General features: G+C 41.0%; 1 long non-coding RNA gene and 2 pseudogenes across 1 annotated transcript in view; all 3 read right to left on the bottom strand.

Moving 5' to 3' along the window:
- Positions 1-3,478: 3,478 nt before the first annotated feature.
- On the bottom strand, positions 3,479-3,598 carry LOC134968411 (5S ribosomal RNA; annotated as a pseudogene).
- A 4,737-nt stretch (positions 3,599-8,335) lies between these two features.
- On the bottom strand, positions 8,336-8,455 carry LOC134968104 (5S ribosomal RNA; annotated as a pseudogene).
- Positions 8,456-12,093: 3,638 nt separating this feature from the next.
- The window catches only part of LOC134965855 (uncharacterized), a 153,082-nt gene continuing 143,390 nt past the window's right edge, over positions 12,094-21,785 (bottom strand). Inside the window, exons 4-5 of the long non-coding RNA XR_010188523.1 lie at positions 13,109-13,158; positions 12,094-12,675 (exon numbers count right to left, since the gene is read on the bottom strand). This is a non-coding gene — a long non-coding RNA (uncharacterized LOC134965855). The remainder of the gene's footprint in view (positions 12,676-13,108; positions 13,159-21,785) is intronic.

The raw sequence follows: 21,785 nt of genomic DNA, 5'->3' as shown, positions 1-21,785 counted from the left end.
TCAAAGTTTCTTAGGAGGTTTTCCTTCTCCCCTCACCCATAAAGTGCACAACAAAGAATAGAAACTGAGACTTAACTGGCGCGTCCTTAGCTTCTGCTGGTACTTGTTTTTCCGCGTAGTTTCATTACTCACAATGGGATACCATATAAAAGGAAAAAGGTATGTATATAGTGAAATACTGTTTTTAATAGTAAACATATAAAACATACAATACGATAAAAAATAATGGTAAAAGAATTCAGGATATTGCACAATCCCTTCAAGCACAATGGGAAGACTGGCTAATTACCAAATAATTCAGAACTGTTGTTTAGACAGTTCTGAAAGCGCATGTAAGATGTAACAAGGGATTTCTGGATAGTCCCACCATGCAGTTCTTACTCGATACCGGTCCTTAACGTCCGTCCCCAGGCTTATCAGGTAACAACCAACGCGTTTCTACCCCTGGCTGGGGTCTTTGTCAAGGTTTTCAAGCTGAATGATTCAATGCTCTCTTCCTCCTGATATTTAAGCATCCCTCCTCCAATGGAAATGCTAGGCACCCAGCTGGATCCTATACAGCATAATGCACTAAAAGTTCTATGATCCTCTGCCAGAGCGTCCATAGCAACTCCAATCCCCATCCAGTGGGTGGGTCCGTTACCTTGGTAACCTGTGTTTCCATATAGGACTCCTATTCGAAATTGTACAGGGAATGAGTGGGCGGGTTCGTCGTTATGGATACCCGTTCGTCCGAACACTATCTCCTTCCGCATAGTGTAACGCGACGTCACTTCCGGTCCCGTCGTCATGGGGACCGGCGTCTCTGAATGGTCCGTATTTGCGGCGCCGTGCTCGTATCTTTGTCAGTCCTTTAAGGGGATAACAAGTGTTGAAAGTTTAATAGAATTCGTGTCCAGGGGCTAATTCTATCCTCCATACACCTATTATCGGATCCCACAATGGAATTCTGGCGTAACGTCACTTCCGGTCCCGTTGTCATGGGAACCAGTAAATCAAATCATCCAAGCTTCAGGTCCGCATACTGTGTTAAAAGATACAGATCCTGGCCTCTGTTATAAATAACGGATAATGGGGTACCACCATAATAAAATGACATCCAATAGTACTAAAAGTCCATAAAGTCCATATTGCATTATCCAAACCGCGACCCACTTTCTACTGAAATCATTGTTATATCGGCATATTGTGGGCATGTTTTTGACTCTAAAGCCCCTTGATATCTTTTTTTCTCGGTAATACTCAGAGAGCGTGACTCCATGCATGAGGAATTCAATTTCTTTCTTTTTCATTTTGAACAGCTCGTTAAACACTTCCTCTGATGTAGCTGCACCAGCAGTCTCTAGCAGTCTTCCGGAGAACAGTACTGCTTTACTCTCATGATCAGAGAAGTGTAGTCGTTCCCCCAACGGCAGTACCAGGCATCCATGTATGGCATCTCCAGATGGACCCCTCGTCTGTTCCGACATGTGAATCCAAGATGGTGCTGGTGTAAACGACGTGAGCAGTGCGTTAAAATCAGCTGTCCCACCTTATGTCCTCTGTAATGAGGTAAAAAAAAAGACAGCGGTCCAAACTTGTAATGTTGCTTTGTCCTGAAATGGATATATTCAAACAGGGGTGTCCATGTCCATATTCTGTCCCAGAATGCTTCCGGGGCCAGAAACAAATAATTTATCCACTCTTCGATACGTAATAATAGATCATGTCCTGCACCCATTCCTTATAAGTCTTTACCATTTGGCAGATATGTGGCCTCTTCCACTGGTGCCTTAATAACATTCAGAGTATTCCAATGGAGTAAATATGGTTAGCCTGATATGATTTTTGATTATTTTCCTGCAGGGTTAATAATTTACTTATTATGGTTACATGCGCTATAATTAGCAAACTATCCATACTTTGCTCATTTAGTAAGGCACATCATATAATGTACTATGTAATGTGTCTGTGTAGTTACATAGAAACGTTCTGTCTACGTGTGATCCAGCGAGCACTGCACTAATTGTTTACACTTTTTAAATGCTTGTTTGTTTGTCACTGTTCCCCTAGCAACCATTATGCCATGCACGCCGGTAACCATGTCAACGCCCCAGATAAGACGGCTCCTGTGTGATGTCACCGGAACCAGGAAGTGCCACTGACCGGAGGTGCGGGCGGCGCCGGGGATGGGAGCATGCAGGAGGAGTGGTAAGTTGTTCCTTTGGATATTTAGGTCTCTCTCTCTCTCTCTCTATATATATATATATATATATATATCTATATATATATATATATATATATATATATATATATATAGCAACACACGGGGGGAGTGGCGGATACAGTGACCAATGGTGTTTTAAATGAATAAATAATTCTGACAATATAGATAAATATAAAAAGAATTTACAATTTAATAACATATAATATACCATTTAAACAGAACTCTCCTTAAAAAAATGGGATAAAAAACAATATGCACAAATAAATAAAGTGCCAGTTGCAATATATAAAGATTTTGCTTATCTGATTATAAGGTCACTAGCAGGTTTACCAACGCGTTTCGTCACACAGACTTCATCAAGGGGCAAAACCAAAGTGAGACTGGGCTTCTGTTTATACTAGTACTAATCTAAAATCAATTGTGACATCACTTCCTGGTTTTTTCACATGGTCCTATATGGCAGGCTATAAACTTAAAAATATAGTCAGTAATCATCCTAATTAGGGAGTATATATGTATGTAAAGTAAAACAGATATTTTGTGGACAGGTTTGGGATCAAGAAACACAGTTATAGAATGTTTTAAAGATTAATCAGCGGCATCTCCGCCCCACTTCCAGTATCGCGTCACTTCCGCCCAACTTCCGGAAAGGCAACTGCGCATGTGCCCGCTGTCTCCATAGAGATTCATGTTCAAAAGAGGCCGGATGCATGCGGCCAGGCTCTCACAGATCCGTCCTTTGCTGTGGCCATCTTGTTGGGGATATTCCCATTCACTATCCTTGCGGCGGCCATGCTTGTGGAGACCAGCATCGGGGACATTATTAGTGTTCCTCCATAATGGATAACATAGAGATAGATACAAAAATAGGTAAATAAATAGATAAAAACTTATAACAATAGTATACCAATATTGATTAATTAGAATTATGAAGGACTAGGGATATCTCAGTGAAATATAAAAGTGCATTGTGCAGTTACAATATATCTATATAATTAATACGGTTTCTTACATAGTGATAAGTGTCCAATATTAATATAAATTATTAAAATGGTATGTGAACACTAAAATTATCCTTGATCTATATAAATAGGTTTAACATAATTAATAGGTATATATATATGGTGATAGGTATCCAATATTAATATAAAATATTAAGATGATATGTGAATGCTAAGCCAATATAAATAATAGTGAGTATTTAATTACTAATTAGTGTGATATATGCGTGACACTTTTGACATGCTCATGGAGGCATTTAATATTCAAGTTTGGTTACAGTACCTGATCTTCCCAGGTGGTCTCCCTATTCTGGTACTGATCAGGCCTGACACTGCTTCACTTCCAAGATCGTGCGAGATTGGGCATTTCCAGTGTGGTTTGACTGTAATGATCTTTTTACCATACATATGTCAAATGTATTCGTAATAATAATAATATCATGACTACAGAGTGAATTATATTAAAAAGTGATCTAAATATGGATAAAAAAGGGGGGTTTGACATATAGGGGGTAGGGGGTAGGTAACGATAAACGGAGGGGGGGGGGGTGGACAAAGTGGGGATCCATCCGTAGAGTTACGATGGCATTGTCACTTCACAGGAACGGAGCAATTTTTTAGTATTCATTGAATCCCTTAGCATATAATGTTTGTAGTTGAAATATCCAATACATTTCTCTACGTGTAAGTTTGTTCGCTAGGTCACCTAGCTTGACAAGTTCAATTGCTTTTAAAGTCAATGCTTCCGGGTTGGAATTGTGTACCATATTAAAATGTTTGTATACTGCATGGTTCTCCATCTTGTTCTTGATTTTGCGGATGTGTTCTTGTATCCTCATTTTAAGCGGTCTCTTGGTTTTCCCAACATACTGTTTTCCACATTCACATTCTAGTAAGTGGATAACTGATTGGATATTACAGTTTATAAAGTCTTTAATTTTGTACTCCTCTTTTTTCTCTGTGTCCGTAAAGGTTTTCCTCACCAGGTGAAAATACCTGCAAATGTTGCATTAGCCACATTTAAAAGATCCAGTACATTTCAGCATTCGGTGATCCTCTTCGGATTCCTTACGTAGCATGCTTGGAGCTAGTATATCTTTGAGGTTTTTTGATTTCCTGTAGATAATCTCAGGGCTTGGAGGTAGGATTTCTTTAAGAACAGGATCTATCAGTGGGATTCCCCAGTGGTTACTAAGTGAATCTCTAATGGATTTCTCATGTCGGTTATACGTTGTAATGAATGAGAGAGAATCTTTCTTAGCTTCTTTAGTCTTATATTCTAACAGTGTTGATCTCTCCAGTACCTTTTCTTTAGTGACTGCTTCTTCTAAGATGTTAGCTGGGTATTCTTTATCCTTAAATCTGTTTTTATATTTCTCTATTTGGGCCTCACATTCTTCCTGGTTACTGCAATTTCTTTTTATTCTGTTGAATTGGGAGAAGGGAATGTTGTTTTTCCATTTCTCCAGGTGGTTGCTTTTATAATGAAGATAACTGTTGGTATCAACTTATTTAATATAGTTCTTGGTTTCAATTTTGCCATCAGTTCCCATTAAAACCAGATCTAAAAATTCAATTGACTCTTTATTAATCTTAGATGTAAAGACGAGATTCATCTCGTTATTGCTCAGGAATTCCAAGAAATTATAAAAACATTCCTCTGTACCATCCCAAATAATTAAAATATCATCTATGTAGCGACGATAAAGGATGATGTGATTCTTAAAAGCATGGTTACCATAGACAAAAGTCTTTTCCCAGCAGCCCATAAAAAGATTTACAAAACTCGGTGCGAAAATCGTACCCATAACAGTCCCACATCGTTGCAGACAAAAATGATCTAAAAACTTAAAATAATTATGCTGAAGGATAAAATACATAATATCACAGATAAAATCTTTGTGGATGATGGTTAGTGAAGCATCATTTTCCATAAATTCTCTACACACTGTGACACCTTTCTCATGTTTAATACAAGTGTATAATGATTGAACGTCTATTGTTGCCCACCTGTAGGTGTCTTTCCAATTGAGATCTTTAAAGGAGTTCAAAACAGAAGTGGTGTCCTTTAGGTATGATGGTAATTCTCTAACATATACTTTCAAAAAGACATCAGCGTATTCTGATAAATTAGAAGTGAGTGAGTCAATACCCGCCACAATAGGTCTTCCGGGTGGGTTAGTCAGATTTTTATGAATTTTGGGCAGAAAATAGACGATGGGGTAGTGGGGTCTGATTTAATTAAATATTGAAATGCTCCCTTTGTAATAATATCTGTGCGTAGACCGTGTAATAAAAGGGTTCTTAGTTCTCCAACGAAGACGTCTATAGGATCCCCAGATAAATTTGTATATGAGACATCATATCCCAATAGTCGTAATGCTTCATTCGTATATTTATCACGGTCCATGATAACCAGCCCCCCCCCTTTATCAGCTTGTTTTATAACAATTCCTCTATTCTTCTGTAACTTCTTTAAAGCCTCACTTTCTCGATTTGTGATGTTCTCCTTGATCTTTTCCATATTAGATTCACAAAGGTCTTTTTTCACCAGTTCATAAAAAATACTGAGATTACTCCCTTTTGATTCCAATGGGTAAAACTTAGAGGTCGGTTTCAGACCTGATTTTGAGTGGTTTTCATAATTATTAATAACAGCGTCTTCTTTCCGTAAAAAATATATTTTCAGTGTTAGTTTCCTAATAAACTTGTTTAGATCAATAAAGGTCTCAAACTTGTTGAGACCCCCCGTGGGTGCGAATGTGAGGCCTTGATTAAGTAAGGATATTTCCGGTTTTGACAGAGTATGTTTTGATAAATTAAAGATTCCTTTCTCCTTTGTATCCAATACTACAATGTTCTTTTCTTGTTTTCTCTCCCTCCTGCTGCCCCGTTTTCCTCTTCTTCGATGTATCACCTTTTGAGTGGTGATGCAAGGTGGACATATTCTTTCAGAGAGCTTCTGTTGTTTACTTTGGTCTTGTTCCTGTTTTTTGGGCTAAAAAAGTCAGATCACTGTTTGAGTTTAATCTTTGTAGTGCTGTGAATCTGTTCTGTGTCCTAAAAGTTGGAGATGGTGTATTCATCTCTGTATTCCTTGTTTATTTTCCTTTCACCAGTACAGTTTTCCAATACTGTCTGTCTGTTCGATTAATTTGTTGTGCCATAGTTCAAAACCTGCTCCAATTTTTTACTTTTCCTTGTTCATAGTCTGTCTTGTCCCTCAGAAACTTATTTTCTTTGCTTTTAGTGACCTCTTCCTCGATATGTTTCATTTTTTTGTTCAGAACTCTCATTCATTTTGTAGTCCTCTTTGTCTTTAAATGGTTCAAGTTCCGTTTCTTTTTCTTTAATGTTCTTCTCTAGTTCTAAGAGGGAGTTCTTTTTCTCCTCAATCAAGAGTTTCATTAGATCAATGGAACAATTGTGTAGTGTTCTATCCCACTTTTCTAAAAAGGCTGCATCGAGATTGTCAAATGTAGGTTGTTTCAGGAGTCTAAGCCCCCTTGGAACTCTATCACCGTGATATAATGCTCTAGACCCTTAATGTCCCACCATGTTTTAACTTCTTTAATAAGGAGTCTCTCTATGCCCCAAAACAGATCGTCTAAATCACATGGTGGGGATGGTTCACTGGTTTGCTTTTTTCATTAAAGATTTTTTGGCACCAATTCTGTCTTTTGGTTGCCCGATCCGAGTTCCTCAATATTCTAAAAGCATTGTAATACACCAGGCAGCAGTAAAAATTATTACCGGGGAGATTTAGATAGAAAGATAATACTGCGTTCAATACGAACGATATAAAACCATAAATATATACTGTAATGTTACATATAAAAATACTGACACTCCCTAGAATATACAGGGTGTCTGCTTTCCCCCAAAGAGACAGGGATGGTGGTTCCCTGTAATGTATATTTAGCAACACACGGGGGAGTGGGGGATACTGCGACCAATGGTGTTTTAAATGAATAAATAATTCTGACAATATAGATAAATATAAAAATAATCTACAATTTAATAATATATAATAAACAATTTAAACAGAACTCTCCTTAAAAAAATGGGATAAAAAACAATATACACAAATAAATAAAGTGCCAGTTGCAATATATAAAGATTTTGCTTATCTGATTATAAGGTCACTAGCAGGTTGACCAACGTGTTTCGTCACACAGACTTCATCAAGGGGTAAAAGCAAAGTGAGACTGGGCTTCTATTTATACTAGTACTAATCTAAAATCAATTGTGACATCACTTCCTGTTTTTTTTTCACATGGTCCTATATGGCAGGCTATAAACTTACAAATATAGTCAGTAATCATCCTAATTAGGGAGTATATATGTATTTAAAGTAAAACAGATATTTTGTGGACAGGTTTGGGATCAAGAAACACAGTTATAGACTGTTTTAAAGACGAATCAGCGGCATCTCCGCCCCACTTCCGGAATCGCGTCGTCGCGTCACTTCCGCCCCATTTCCGGAAAGGTGACTTCCGCCCCACTTCCGGAAAGGAGACTGCGCCCGCTGTCTCCATAGAGATTCATGTTCAAAAGAGGCCGGATGCATGCGGCCAGGCTCTCACAGATCCGTCCCTTGTGGTGGCCATCTGGTTGGGGATATTCCCATTCACTATCCTTGCGGCGGCCATGCTTGTGGAGACCAGCATCGGGGACATTATTAGTGTACCTCCATAATGGATAACAGAGAGAGAGATACAAAAATAGGTAAATAAATAGATAAAAACTTATAACAATAGTATACCAATATGGATTAATTAGAATTATGAAGGACTAGGGATATCTCAGTGAAATATAAAAGTGCATCATGCAGTTACAATATATCTATATAATTAATACGGATTCTTACATAGTGATAAGTGTCCAATATTAATATAAATTATTAAAATGGTATGTGAACACTAAAAATATCCTTGATCTATATAAATAGGTTTAATATAATTAATAGGTATATATATGGTGATAGGTGTCCAATATTAATATAAAATATTAAGATGATATGTGAATGCTAAGACAATATAAATAATAGTGAGTATTTACTAACTAATTAGTGTGATATATGCGTGACACTATTGACATGATCATGTAGGCATTTAATATTCAAGTTTGGTTACAGTACCTGATCTTCCCAGGGGGTCTCCCTATTCTGGTACTGATCAGGCTCGACACTGCTTCACTTCCAAGATCGGACGAGATTGGGCATTTCCAGTGTGGTTTGACTGTAATGATCTTTTTACCGTACATACGTCAAAAGTATTCATAATAATAATAATAATAATAATAATAATAATATTATCGTAACTACAGAGTGAATGATATTAAAAAGAGATCTAAATATGGATAAAAAAGGGGGGGTTTGACATATAGGGTGGGATGGGGGGGAGGCAGGGACAAGAGGGAGCGGGGTAGGTAGGGATAAACAGAGAGGGGAAGGGGGGGTTGGGGTGGACATAGTGGGGATCCATCTGTAAAGTTACGATGGCATTGTCACTTCACAGGAATGGAGCAAGTTCGTAGTATTCATTGAATCCCTTAGGATATAATGTTTGTAGCAGTGACGTGCGGTGCAATACGTTTCTCTACGTGAAAGTTTGTTCGCTAGGTCACCACCTCTCTCTCCTAGCTTGACAAGTTCAATTGCTTTGAAAGTCAATGCTTCCAGGTTGGAATTGTGTCCCATATTAAATGTTTGGATATTACATGGTTCTCCCTCTTGTTCTTGATATTGCAGATGTGTTCTTGTATCCTCAGTTTAAGCGGTCTTTTGGTTTTCCAAAACATACTGTTTTCCACATTCACATTCTAGTAAGTAGATAACTGATTGGGTATTACAGTTTATAAAGTCTTTAATTTTGTACTCCTCTTTTTTCTCTGTGTCCGTAAAAGTTTTCCTCACCGGGTGTAAATACCTGAAAAAAAAATAAATCCCAACAACATTTCTTTCTCCCAAATCAACAGAATAAAAAGAAATTGCAAGTTTATGAGTTAACTTGGTATGAGGTCATACCAAGTTAAGCTAAAATCTTTTGACATATTTTAACTGGTATTATATTGTATTGTGTATACTGTTTTTATCCCATTTTTTAAAGAGATTTGCTGCTCAAATTTTATCATAGTTGTTAATCCATTTTTTATTTTGTTTAATATGTTAATAAATGTATTAGATCTACTCATTTTGACTATTCTTTTATCATATTATATATATATATATATATATAGATTTTTTTTTAGATGTACTTACTTTTATTGAATCTCTCTAAGACACCATTGGTCGCTAGATCCCCCACCCTCCTGTGTGTTATTAATCTCTTGCTACAGGGAACCACCATCCCTGTTTTTGGGGGACAGCTGACGCCCTGTATTAGCCTTTAGGGAGTGTCATTTATTTTGGATATATTTATACCTTTGGTTTTTAAATTGCTGCTGTTGTACACAAGTGGTGCAATAATCTCTTTTCTATTCTTATATATATATATATATATATATACATATACAGTGGGGATCGAAGCTTTGGGCACCCCAGGCAAAAATTCATTTTACTGTGCAAAAAGAAGCCAAGGAAAGATGGAATAATCTCCAAAAGACATCAAACATCAAATTACAGATTAGACATTCTTATGACATGTCAAAAAAAGTTTTATTTTATTTCCATAATTTACACTATCACAATAACAGAAAACAAAAAATGGCATCTGCAAAAGTTTGGGCACCCTGCAGAGTTAATACCTTGTACTACCCCCATTGGTAATGTTTTCTGTTCTTTTGAAAGTGTAAATGATGGAAATAAAATCAAACTTTTTTGACATGTTATAAGAATGTCTAATCTGTAATTTGATGCCTTTTGGAGATTTTGTCCATCTTTCCTTGGCTTCTTTTTGCACATTAAAATTAATTTTTGCCTGTGGTGCCCAAACTTTCAATCCCCACTGTATATATATATATATATATATATATATATATATATATATATATACACACGCACACAATTTCTCCCACTCGCTCAATTTACCAATCACAGGCTTGCCGGAGCTGTAGCAGTTGTGGTAGCAGCCTGGTCCTGTGTAGCTCCACCCCCTCCATTTCATGTAGCTCCGCCTCCTTTTTCTGACTGAGATCTGGCATTGTCACCTGAGTGGGAGAGTACATTGCAAGCATCTATTGAAAAGTCTCTGCCAAAATGGCCACCGCCTCAGAGGAGACAGTTATTAAAGATACTAGAGGAGCCTCCTCTAGTATCTTTAATAACCGTCTCCTCTGAGTCGGCGGCCATTTTTGGAGGGACATTTACAATAGAAGCTTGCAGCATCCTCTCCTCTTCCTTTGACAGTGCCAGAACTTGGTAATGAAAAGTGGGCAGAGCACAGTGGCAGTTGGACGGCAGCATAAGCGGCCCAGGCCCACTCTTCTCTGTTAGAGATGCAGGGCGCGGGACATCTGTGCTCGCAGCACCCCCCCTGATGGCGTGCCTATATAGGCCACTAGAGCCATCACGCAGACCTCAGCAACTGCACACACATATGCAGCATTGACGCAATAGTGAGGAACATCGACTGCATGAGTAAGTCTATGGTCACACACATACCAGCCATGAAAACGCTCATGACACGCCTGCATTTTTGCTGCCACTCCGCGTTACCTCCCCAAAATTGTCTATTCTTGTCAATCACTGCGTAAAAATATTGCATTGGGTGATTGTGGCACATGTGCAGTCTTCCAATAATCACGCAATTGCATGGACATCGGCATTGCGTACATTCATGAATTAGTCCCTATGTTTCATTTTTGTAGAAATGCATAATGGGGCAAGATAGTAAATGTAGCTTCCTGCAGTTTGTGACCATACTGTTTACACCAGTGATTCTCAATCTGTGGGGCAGATGTATTAAGCCTGGAAAAGTTATAAAGCAGTGATAAGTGGAAGGTGATAAAGCAGCAGCCCATCATTACGGGTTTGAAAAAATGACAGTTAGTAGCTGATTGGCTGGTGCGTTTTCACCTTCCACTTCTTACTGCTTTATCACTTCTTAATCCCTTCTCCAGGCTAATACAACTGCCCCTGTGTGCCGTGGCATCCTGGGGTGTCTCAGGACATATGCAGGGGTGCCTTGGATTGGTGATGTAGGATCAATTCTAATTATTTATGGTCAATTTAATAGGCAAAACCAGTGTTGGTGGCTGCCAAACATGAAATATGTGGACAAACACAAGCAAATCTTGTCCCTCATCACACAACTGAAACTACAGATGTTGTGTAAACCCAATTTACTTAATTTAATATTTGTTTTCTACATTTCCCAATAAGAAACTTTTGGCCTAGGCATGCCATAAAAATAATTCTGATACTCTAGGGCGCCGTGATTCAAAAAGTTTGGGAACCACTACACCATCTATAGATGCAAGCAATGGGGACCCAGTAAAAGCCTTTGTGGCTTCAGCAAAGTCTTCTAGGCTTTTCTCTGACACTGCTGGGTGAAAGTTCGAAGCACATGTGCAGACAGTCGTGGCAGCAGGGAACACTGCTAATGATAGGGTGTACACAGGACCTCACCGGGCATTTCATTTATGTTAAATTTTGGTGGCATATTTTGTTAGTAAATAAAATATACTGCTAGTAATAAGGATTGTCACTAAATGGAGCACTATCAATTCAGTAGAAGCAAAAATCTGTCGGGAATAGATGCTAGGAGGAGGATGCTCTTGTTGGAAATAGACTCTGTATATCAATGTCCTTCGGTCGTCTGTTTAATACCCTTGAACATCAGTCAATGGTTCTGTTCTTAGCAGCTGGCTGGAGATCAGAAATAATGAGACAACACACAGGAGATATGTAGAAGCACAGCAAGTCATTTCTGATCTGACTCGTTGCTCTAGGAGCCTTTATTTATACACAAAAGAACAAAGGAATAAAGGTATGGCAGTGTGTTAGCCAATCAAAGTACACCGTGTGCAAAGATAAACAGTGATTTAATCAACCCAATTAAAGCATTCCTCTATTTATGTTCTTATCACAGTTTGCTCATTAATTTAATGAGAAGGCCTTTCTCTTATCACGATCTGGACATTCATCTTAAAAGCCTTCTTTCCATTGTCATCTGGACATTCCAAAACATACTCCTTTAATGTTTTCATCATGCAATTAAAGTTCTATCTTAGCCTGGGAGTTAACTAAATGTCCTTGTGAATGCAGCTGGAGAAATCATATTGCTCTTAACAAAATAGTTTCTCACAGAAATATCTATGTAATTCATTTAAGGAAATTACATATACTAGCTGGCTATGTTCATTGATTATTGCAATAAACATTCTAATCAATACCAAATTATGAGACTCAGGATCCTTACCATCCCAGCACGGGATTGTGGGCCAGATATGGAAAAGCAGAGGCTTCAAGACGGCAAGTGGCGAAGACATACAACATGCTCACTGATCAGACACCGGTTCAGAGCTCTGCAAGGGCCACAAAAAAGTTGCAGTGATGAAGATCCAGACACACGCAAGAAATGACACTCCTGAAACAAGAGGCAACAATCTGGCAAGATTCTGAAGCCAAGAGGGCAGCAAAATGTCCCCAGCAGAAAAGGCAAGCCTATACAGTAAAGTGACCATTCCAGCCTGATTATGCTACACTGATTGAACTTCAGAATAAAGCAGGAGAGAATGAGAGAGTAGCCTGTGTATAAAGAAAGCAACCAAACAACCAGTGAATTAGCAATCTACACTACACAGACAGAAAAAACAAAGCCTCAAATGCCTGATCTACAGGATTTGAAGAAATTTCAGGAGCAAGCAGGTCCTGAAGAAAAAGCAGGATGCAGAGAAGAGGAGCCAGACAAGAAGAAGAAACTGGATTATGGAAATTTAGAAGAGAAGTTATGCTTACCCAGAAGCTTATATCCACTTATGTGTTAAGTCATCCATGGACTCACACACCTGGGAAAGGATCAAATGGATAATAAAAATAATCTTTTATTTTTTAAGAACAATAAAATATAATAAACATTACCAAAACGAGCACCACAGTGGAAATCACAATAAAATAAATTAAATAATTATTAGCGTTGGCCAGTTAGACTTTTTAGTCAATTAGTTGTTTGCATGCATACCGGTAGATTAGTAATTAGTTACAGCAAAGCACAGTCTTTCTACACAGTCCTGATATTTAGTAGTCTGTTATCTCCTTCCAAGGAATTTCTTGGTATCAGTGTTAGTATTACTTGCAAAAACTGTTAGGACTGTATAATTGCCACTCTCCAAAGTCACAGTCCCATGATGAGAGTTGGTACCACATTCATTAATATGTGACAAATTTGCCCAGATAACGGTGTGTGATGGCAATTCACACTGGTCAAGGGACACAGTGCTGGTAGACTTTAAAGTCACTTGTTCCCCGGCGTGACACTCATATGGGCAGTTCTTACACTTCCACCTTGTCACCTGGACATTCCAAAACATACTCCTTTAATATTCTCATCATGCAATTAAAGTTTTATCTTAGCCTGGGAGTTAACTAAATGTCCTTGTGACTGCAGCTGGAGAAATCATATTGCTCTTAAAAAAATAGTTTCTCACAGAAATATCTATGTAATTAATTTAAGGAAATTACATATAGTAGCTGTTCATTGATTATTGCAATGAACATTCTAATCAATACCAAATTATGAGACATAGGGGTATATTTACTAAGCTCCCGATTTTGACCGAGATGCCGTTTTTTCTTCAAAGTGTCATCTCGGTTAATCTCGGTCATTTACTAAACACTAATCACGGCAGTGATGAGGGCATTCGTAATTTTTTGCAAGTTCAGGTAAAAAATTACGAATGAATACACCATCGGTCAAAACGCGGCTGTTTAAGTATGAATCTCGGTCATTTACTAAGAAGTGCAAAGCCAAAAAAGAACAAACACTGCCGTGAAAAATTACAACTCGTAAAAAAGTGCTAAAAAAAAACAGACCTTTTTTTTTTATTCGTGATTGGATAGGCATGCACGGATCCATGAGATCCGTGCATGTATATCAGTGGGAAGGGGTGGGAAAGTGCTTATTTTTTCAAAAAAAATTGCGTGGGGTCCCCCCTCCTAAGCATAACCAGCCTCGGGCTCTTTGAGCCGATCCTGGTTGCAGAAATATGGTGAAAAAAATGACAGGGGTTCCCCCATATTTAAGCAACCAGCATCGGGCTCTGCGCCTGGTCCTGGTCCCAAAAATACGGGGGACAAAAAGAGTAGGGGTCCCCCATATTTTTAAAACCAGCACCGGGCTCCACTAGCTGGACAGATAATGCCACAGCCGGGGGTCACTTTTATACAGCGCCCTGCGGCCGTGGCATCAAAAATCCAACTAGTCACCCCTGGCCGGGGTACCCTGGGGGAGTGGGAACCCCTTCAATCAAGGGGTCCCCCCCCCCCAGCCACCCAAGGGCCAGGGGTGAAGCCCGAGGCTGTCCCCCCCCATCCAATGGGCTGCGGATGGGAGGGCTGATAGCCTTTGTTGTAAAATAAAAGATATTGTTTTTAGTAGCAGTACTACAAGTCCCAGCAAGCCTCCCCCGCATGCTGGTACTTGGAGAACCACAAGTACCAGCATGCGGCGGAAAAACGGGCCCGCTGGTACCTGTAGTACTACCACTAAAAAAATACCCAAAAAAACACAAGACACACACACCGTGAAAGTATAATTTTATTACATACATACACACATACATACATACATACTTACCTTATGTTCCCACGCAGGTCGGTCCTCTTCTCCAGTAGAATCCAAGGGGTACCTGTTGAAGAAATTCTACTCACCAGATCCAGTGGTCCAGGCTCCTCGGCAAATCCAGGGTTAATCCACGTACTTGAATAAAACAAAAAAACGGTTGCCCGACCACGAACTGAAAGGTGACCCATGTTTGCACATGGGTCACCTTCCCACGAATGCCAGAAACCCACTTTGCCTTCTGGCTAAGTGGGTTTCTTCAGCCAATCAGGGAGTGCCACGTTGTAGCACTCTACTGATCAGCTGTGTGCTCCTGTCCTCACTGACAGGCGGCACACGGCAGTGTTACAATGTAGCGCCTATGCGCTACATTGTAACCAATGATGTGAACTTTGTGCCCTGCGGTTGACCTAAAGTGACGTCACCGCTGAGCAGAAAGTTCCCATCATTGGTTACAATGTAGCGCATAGGCGCTACATTGTAACACTGCCGCGTGCTGCCTGTCAGTGAAGACAGGAGCACACAGCTGATCAGGAGAGTGCTACAACGTGGCACTCCCTGATTGGCTGAAGAAACCCACTTAGCCAGAAGGCAAAGTGGGTTTCTGGCATTCGTGGGAAGGTGACCCATGTGCAAACATGGGTCACCTTTCAGTTCGTGGTCGGGCAACCGTTTTTTTGTTTTATTCAAGTACGTGGATTAACCCTGGATTTGCCGAGGAGCCTGGACCACTGGATCTGGTGAGTAGAATTTCTTCAACAGGTACCCCTTGGATTCTACTGGAGAAGAGGACCGACCTGCGTGGGAACATAAGGTAAGTATGTATGTATGTATGTGTGTATGTATGTAATAAAATTATACTTTCACGGTGTGTGTGTCTTGTGTTTTTTTGGGTATTTTTTTAGTGGTAGTACTACAGGTACCAGCGGGCCCGTTTTTCCGCCGCATGCTGGTACTTGTGGTTCTCCAAGTACCAGCATGCGGGGGAGGCTTGCTGGGACTTGTAGTACTGCTACTAAAAACAATATCTTTTATTTTACAACAAAGGCTATCAGCCCTCCCATCCGCAGCCCATTGGATGGGGGGGGACAGCCTCGGGCTTCACCCCTGGCCCTTGGGTGGCTGGGGGGGGGGGACCCCTTGATTGAAGGGGTTCCCACTCCCCCAGGGTACCCCGGCCAGGGGTGACTAGTTGGATTTTTGATGCCACGGCCGCAGGGCGCTGTATAAAAGTGACCCCCGGCTGTGGCATTATCTGTCCAGCTAGTGGAGCCCGGTGCTGGTTTTAAAAATACGGGGGACCCCTACTCTTTTTGTCCCCCGTATTTTTGGGACCAGGACCAGGCGCAGAGCCCGATGCTGGTTGCTTAAATATGGGGGAACCCCTGTCATTTTTTTTACCATATTTCTGCAACCAGGATCGGCTCAAAGAGCCCGAGGCTGGTTATGCTTAGGAGGGGGGACCCCACGCATTTTTTTTTGGGATTTTACATTGTTTAATTAAAAAAAAAAAAAAAAAAGAACCCCAGCACGGATCACACAGATCCGGCCGAGATTGATTGTTAAAAAAAACGGCAGTGTTTTGCTAATCACTGCCGTAAAATTAGGTAAAAAAAAACGAATGACATCGACATCGGAAGAAAAGAAAAACCCGAATACGACAGCTTAGTAAATCCATCGTAATAAATTCAAAAAGTTGCAGTTTTACACTGTCGATGTCATTCGTGATTGAACTTTGACCTATTTTCGGAAATTACGAATGTTAGTAAATGTACCCCATAGAATCACATCCTACTTATTGGGTTGAAACTTATAACATTAAGTGTTATTAAATACAAAGATTGCAACAACAGTTATAAAGAATATTTTATATTTAAAACTGTTTAAATTCCCTTAAAATACTTTAAGGTAATTTTTCTGGGTGTCTTGCCAATAACTGGGAATCTTGCCATAAAACCTCCTATAATTTGCAGGTGTGAATTCTAAGCTAATAGGGAGTTGCTGCCCCTTTAGATTATCATTTTTTAACAAGCTACTGATTCTTTATCAATAAGTTTAATTTATGCAAGTACAAAAATTCACTTAATAAACTCTTAAAGGGGTAGGTAGGATTAATAACCCATATATGCATCTGAGCTGATCCTTGACCATTATCAATATGTTGGAGTGCATATTTCTTATGCAGGTTGCTAGGGCTAAGGGTCTCATGCATATATCAGATAAATGTCAGCATTACTTATAAACCTAAAAAGAATAGCTTGAAATACATCTAGAATTGCTGCCATTATACAAAATGGCTGATAGCTGCTTTAGCATAATACTGTCTCTGTCACGCTGCAGAAATCTTGCATGAACAGGTACTGTATTGGGTGGTGAGATGTTATATCTACAGACTTTGGCAACATTTTCCATATGTACCAAAACCTGCAATGCATTGGATGTTGTGGGTAGTGCCTGCTTTGCTATAGAAGCCTATGGGTTTCTTACTGCATTTCTTCCTGAGAGGGATCCAACCGGATCCCCACCAGCAAACCCTGTTAACACCTAGATGTTCCAACATGGCAAAGGACAGTTCTTATCAAGAGAGATTTTCTATGCAATACTAATAGCATATGTTAGTACATATGCAATTAGTATGTATGCGGTAAGTGGCAGGATGTACATTATTGCGGATACAATGCTTATTAATCCCACCCAATGTGAGAAAAAAGTTGGTGGGCTACAGTCACGGTCGACAATAGAAAGCGTGGGGCTCGGCACAGTGATATCGCTGGGCCCCCCTTAGATTAAAGCACAATGGAGTTTTCTGCACTATATAATAAACTGTTAATAAATAAATATATATTTATTTAAAACCATATATAAATATGTATATATCTACTTCCTCCGCCACACACCCCAAAGTCTGTCTCTCCACAATGACTCCATGCTGCATTCTCAGCTCCACCACCCCATCCCAAAGCCCTGTATCCCCTCACCAATCCACTCTTACCCCAGGGATAGACTCACCTGTGCTGCACTCCCAAGTACCCAGACCTGAACATTGCACAGAAAGACCCATGTAGTCCTCACACACATGCCCGCCATCAGGAGGGTGCTGCGGGCACAGATGTCCCAGGCCCTGCCACTCATGCCGCCGTCCGCCTGCTGTGATGCTCTGCTTACTTTTCATTACCGAGTCTTGGCATTGTCAAAGGAGGGGGAGAGGATGCTGCAAGATTCTATTGTAAACATCCCTCCAAAAATGGCCACCGCCTCAGAGGAGACGGTTATTAAAGATACTAGAGGAGACTCCTCTAGTATCTTTAATAACTGTCTCCTCTGAGGCGGTGGCCATTTTGGCAGAGACTTTTCAATGGAAGCTTGCAGCATACCCTCCCCCCTCCTGTGACAGTGCCAGACCTCGTCATGAAAAGGGGGTGGTGCTACATAAATGGAGGGGCGGAGCTACATAGTACCAGGCTGCTACAACTCCGAGCCAGCCTGTGATAGGTAAGTTGAGGGAGAGTGAGTGGGAGAGAGAAAGTGTGTGCGTGTGTATGTATATATATATATATATATATATATATATATTTATTTTGTATGGTTGGTTTTTTTTTATATTTATTTATATATACAAATAGATGGATAAGGCACTCCTTAAGGCCCATACACACTTGATGATAAAATGAGCGACGTCGTTCATTTCAGCCCTCATCAACGATGTAGCTTATTATATCGTCAAGTGTGTATGCATCCGACGACCACCGATGCGCGGCCCCGCGGGACGTTAACGACCCTCGCTTATCTGTGGAGCATGTATGCTGAATTTCCACTATGGTTGTTACCGACCAGAGACGTCGTTGAATGTGTATGGTGTGAAAGACCAACGACCAACGACCAAGCCACTGTTCACCAGCCCTGTTCCCAGCTCATTATTTTTATAAACTGTTCAGCTTGGATGCTTCAACGATGAATGGTCTATGGTCTTTGTCTTTGGTCGTTGGTAGTGTGTATGCTCATGTCATTTGCTCAGCTGTTCAAGGGAAGTCGCTAACGACGTGTGCATCGTCAAGTGTGTATGGGCCTTTAAAGCTCAACTGTGAATAATGCTGGTGCCCCCGTAGAGCATAGCAATAATACAAGAGAAAGATGTGGCACTCACGGCAAACTGCAAACATCACAGACACATCAGCGGTTTATAGCAGAGCAACGTTTCAGTGGCACCCCACTGTCGTCAGGGTTTGGCAAAAGCCTGACGGCAGTGGGGTGCGACTGAAACATTGCTCTGCTATAAACCGCTGATGTGTCTGTGATGGGTGGGTCGGGGGCATGTCAAAGGCGGGCCGGGGGCGTGACTACGGGATCATCCTGTGTAAGCCCCGCCCCCAGGCATTATACAGCAGGGGGCGTGGCTATGATGACGCGATTCAACAAGAATCGCGTCATCACCTGCCCGGACTGCCCACTTTACTCGCTAAGTGGGCGGCTGGGCAGAGCGGGACCCCTGTGACCGGGAGACTTGCCTGCTCTTCCAGGGGGCCGGGAGGGTCACCCGATTTTCGGGAGCCCCCCGGCCATTCCGGGAGAGTAGGCAAATCTGCATAGGACGCTGCAGTAAAAGGATGTTTTCCCCCCTATCTACAGCTCAGAGACTTGCTGCAGATGCAGTGGCATACCCTCCAGCTGCAACTTTTTGGCAGGTACAGTCCCTTTTTTTTATGGTCTGTACCGATTATTGACCCTCCAAGCTTCCATTGAAAGTATAGGAAAAGGCTGGGGCGGGGGATGAGCATATTATGGAAAAGCTGGTGGATACTATGGGACAAAATTCAATATTTCCAATGTAACCCCCCTTTTGGGTACTAATAATGTATGTAGGGCTTCCTTTTTCCCTCCTGCCTACTATATTCAGTGCCTTTACCAAGGCCTCCGTGCCTGAGCTCCCTGGGAGCAATGTTGTTTAAACATTCAAATACAGAACATATATTTACAATGTTTCCATACATTAGACATGTTTTAAAGACAAGGGCCAAAATTTACAAAAAAAATCGAGTTTGTCCGATTTGTGTTTTTTTTTCTAAGTCCCAACACGGGAATTCACTAAGCACAAATCTCGGCAGTGTTTGGGACTATTTGTAATGGTTTGAACGGCAAAGTACACAAATACGAATGAATAGACCATCGGTCAAACGCGGCTGTTATTTCCTACAACACGGGTATTCACTATTAATTCGTATTTCTGTGTTAGTCTCTGAGTGCTCAAGTGCGGGTGTATTTTTTTGTGAATCGTTAAAAAAAGCAGCAAAAAAATAGACCTGGTTTTTCCAGTCGAGTTTGGATAACCATGTACGGATCAGTGTGATCTGTGCCTGGTTATCTATGGGAAAGGGTCTGTTTAATGTAAAAACTGGAAAAAAAATTGCGTGGGGTCCCCCCTCCTAAGCATAACCAGCCTCGGGCTCTTTGAGCCGGTCCTGGTTGTAAAAATATGGGGGGGAAATGGACAGGGGTTCCTCCATATTTGAACAACCAGCACCGGGCTCTGCACCTGGTCCTGGTGCCAAAAATACGGGGGACAAAAAGCGTAGGGGTTCCCCGTATTTTTAACACCAGCACCGGGCTCCACTAGTCAGAGAGATAATGCCACAGCCGGGGGACACTTTTATATAGGTCCCTGCGGCCCTGGCATTAAATCCCTAACTAGTCACCCCTGGCCGGGGTACCCTGGAGAAGTGGGGACCCCTTAAATCAAGGGGTCCCCACCTCCAGCCACCCAAGGGCCAGGGGTGAAGCCCGAGGCTGTCCCACCATCCAATGGCTACGGATGGGGGGCTGATAGCCAGAGCCGGCCTTAGCTATAGGCAGTCTAGGCATTTGCCTAGGGCATCCAAACATGTCTAGGGGCATCCAAGCATGTCCCTGCAGTATCTCATGCTGGGAGGGACAGTCCGCAAACTAACTGTTACTTTCCAAATGTATTCAATCAGTACTTGTATACACTGCTGTTTACATTTGTAAAAAAAAATGCACACTGTGCCTTAAACTTCCTCTGACATGCTTGAATGCCCCCGACTTGTGAGACCTCAGACAGACAGCAGAAGCCCAGTAAATGCAATTCCTGGACCTGTGACATTTTCACTGACTATATAAGGTTATTACTGGATGGCTTCTATAACACATGTGTATTTTGGAAGACTGCTTCACAGAAACCTGACATCACCTATACTGCTTGTGCACATAGGGGAGGGGGACCCTGTTATCCTGTGTCCCTTATTCCCAGGTGTCTGCAGGGACATAACATGGGCAATGTTCTCCCCACACTTTATTTCCTAGTCAGTCCATACCGTAAAATTCCCCTGCCATCCAGCACTGTAACGTGGTCAGTAAGTTGCGTTGCGCTATTCCTATATGAAACATCAGTGCAGCGTGACTTTCGGACACATCAGACTGGAGGGCAGAGCATATCGCTCCCACAGTATAAAGTAAAGGGCATGCAGTAACAGACACCAGCAAACACACGGAATAGTGAAGAGAATGGACAGTTTCTACATGTTTGATACTGGTCTTTTTGTATAACCAGCAAGTGTGGCAGTATCTGTGGCAGTATATGTGTATTATGGGCATTACTAATGTGGGGCATATGTGTAAGGTGCATTACTGTGTGGCATTATGTGTATTATGGGCATTACTAATATGGGGCATATGTGTAAGGTGCATTACTGTGTGGCATTATGTGTATTATGGGCATTACTAATGTGGGGCATATGTGTAAGGTTCCTTTACTGTGTGGAATTATATGTATTATGGTCATTACTGTGTGGCATTGTGCAGAGTTGAACTGGCCCACAGGGAAACCCCCCGGTGGGCCCCACT

Source organism: Pseudophryne corroboree, chromosome 10, assembly GCF_028390025.1.
Source record: "Pseudophryne corroboree isolate aPseCor3 chromosome 10, aPseCor3.hap2, whole genome shotgun sequence".
Lineage (NCBI taxonomy): Eukaryota > Metazoa > Chordata > Amphibia > Anura > Myobatrachidae > Pseudophryne > Pseudophryne corroboree.
This window is presented reverse-complemented; position numbering and strand designations above follow the sequence as displayed.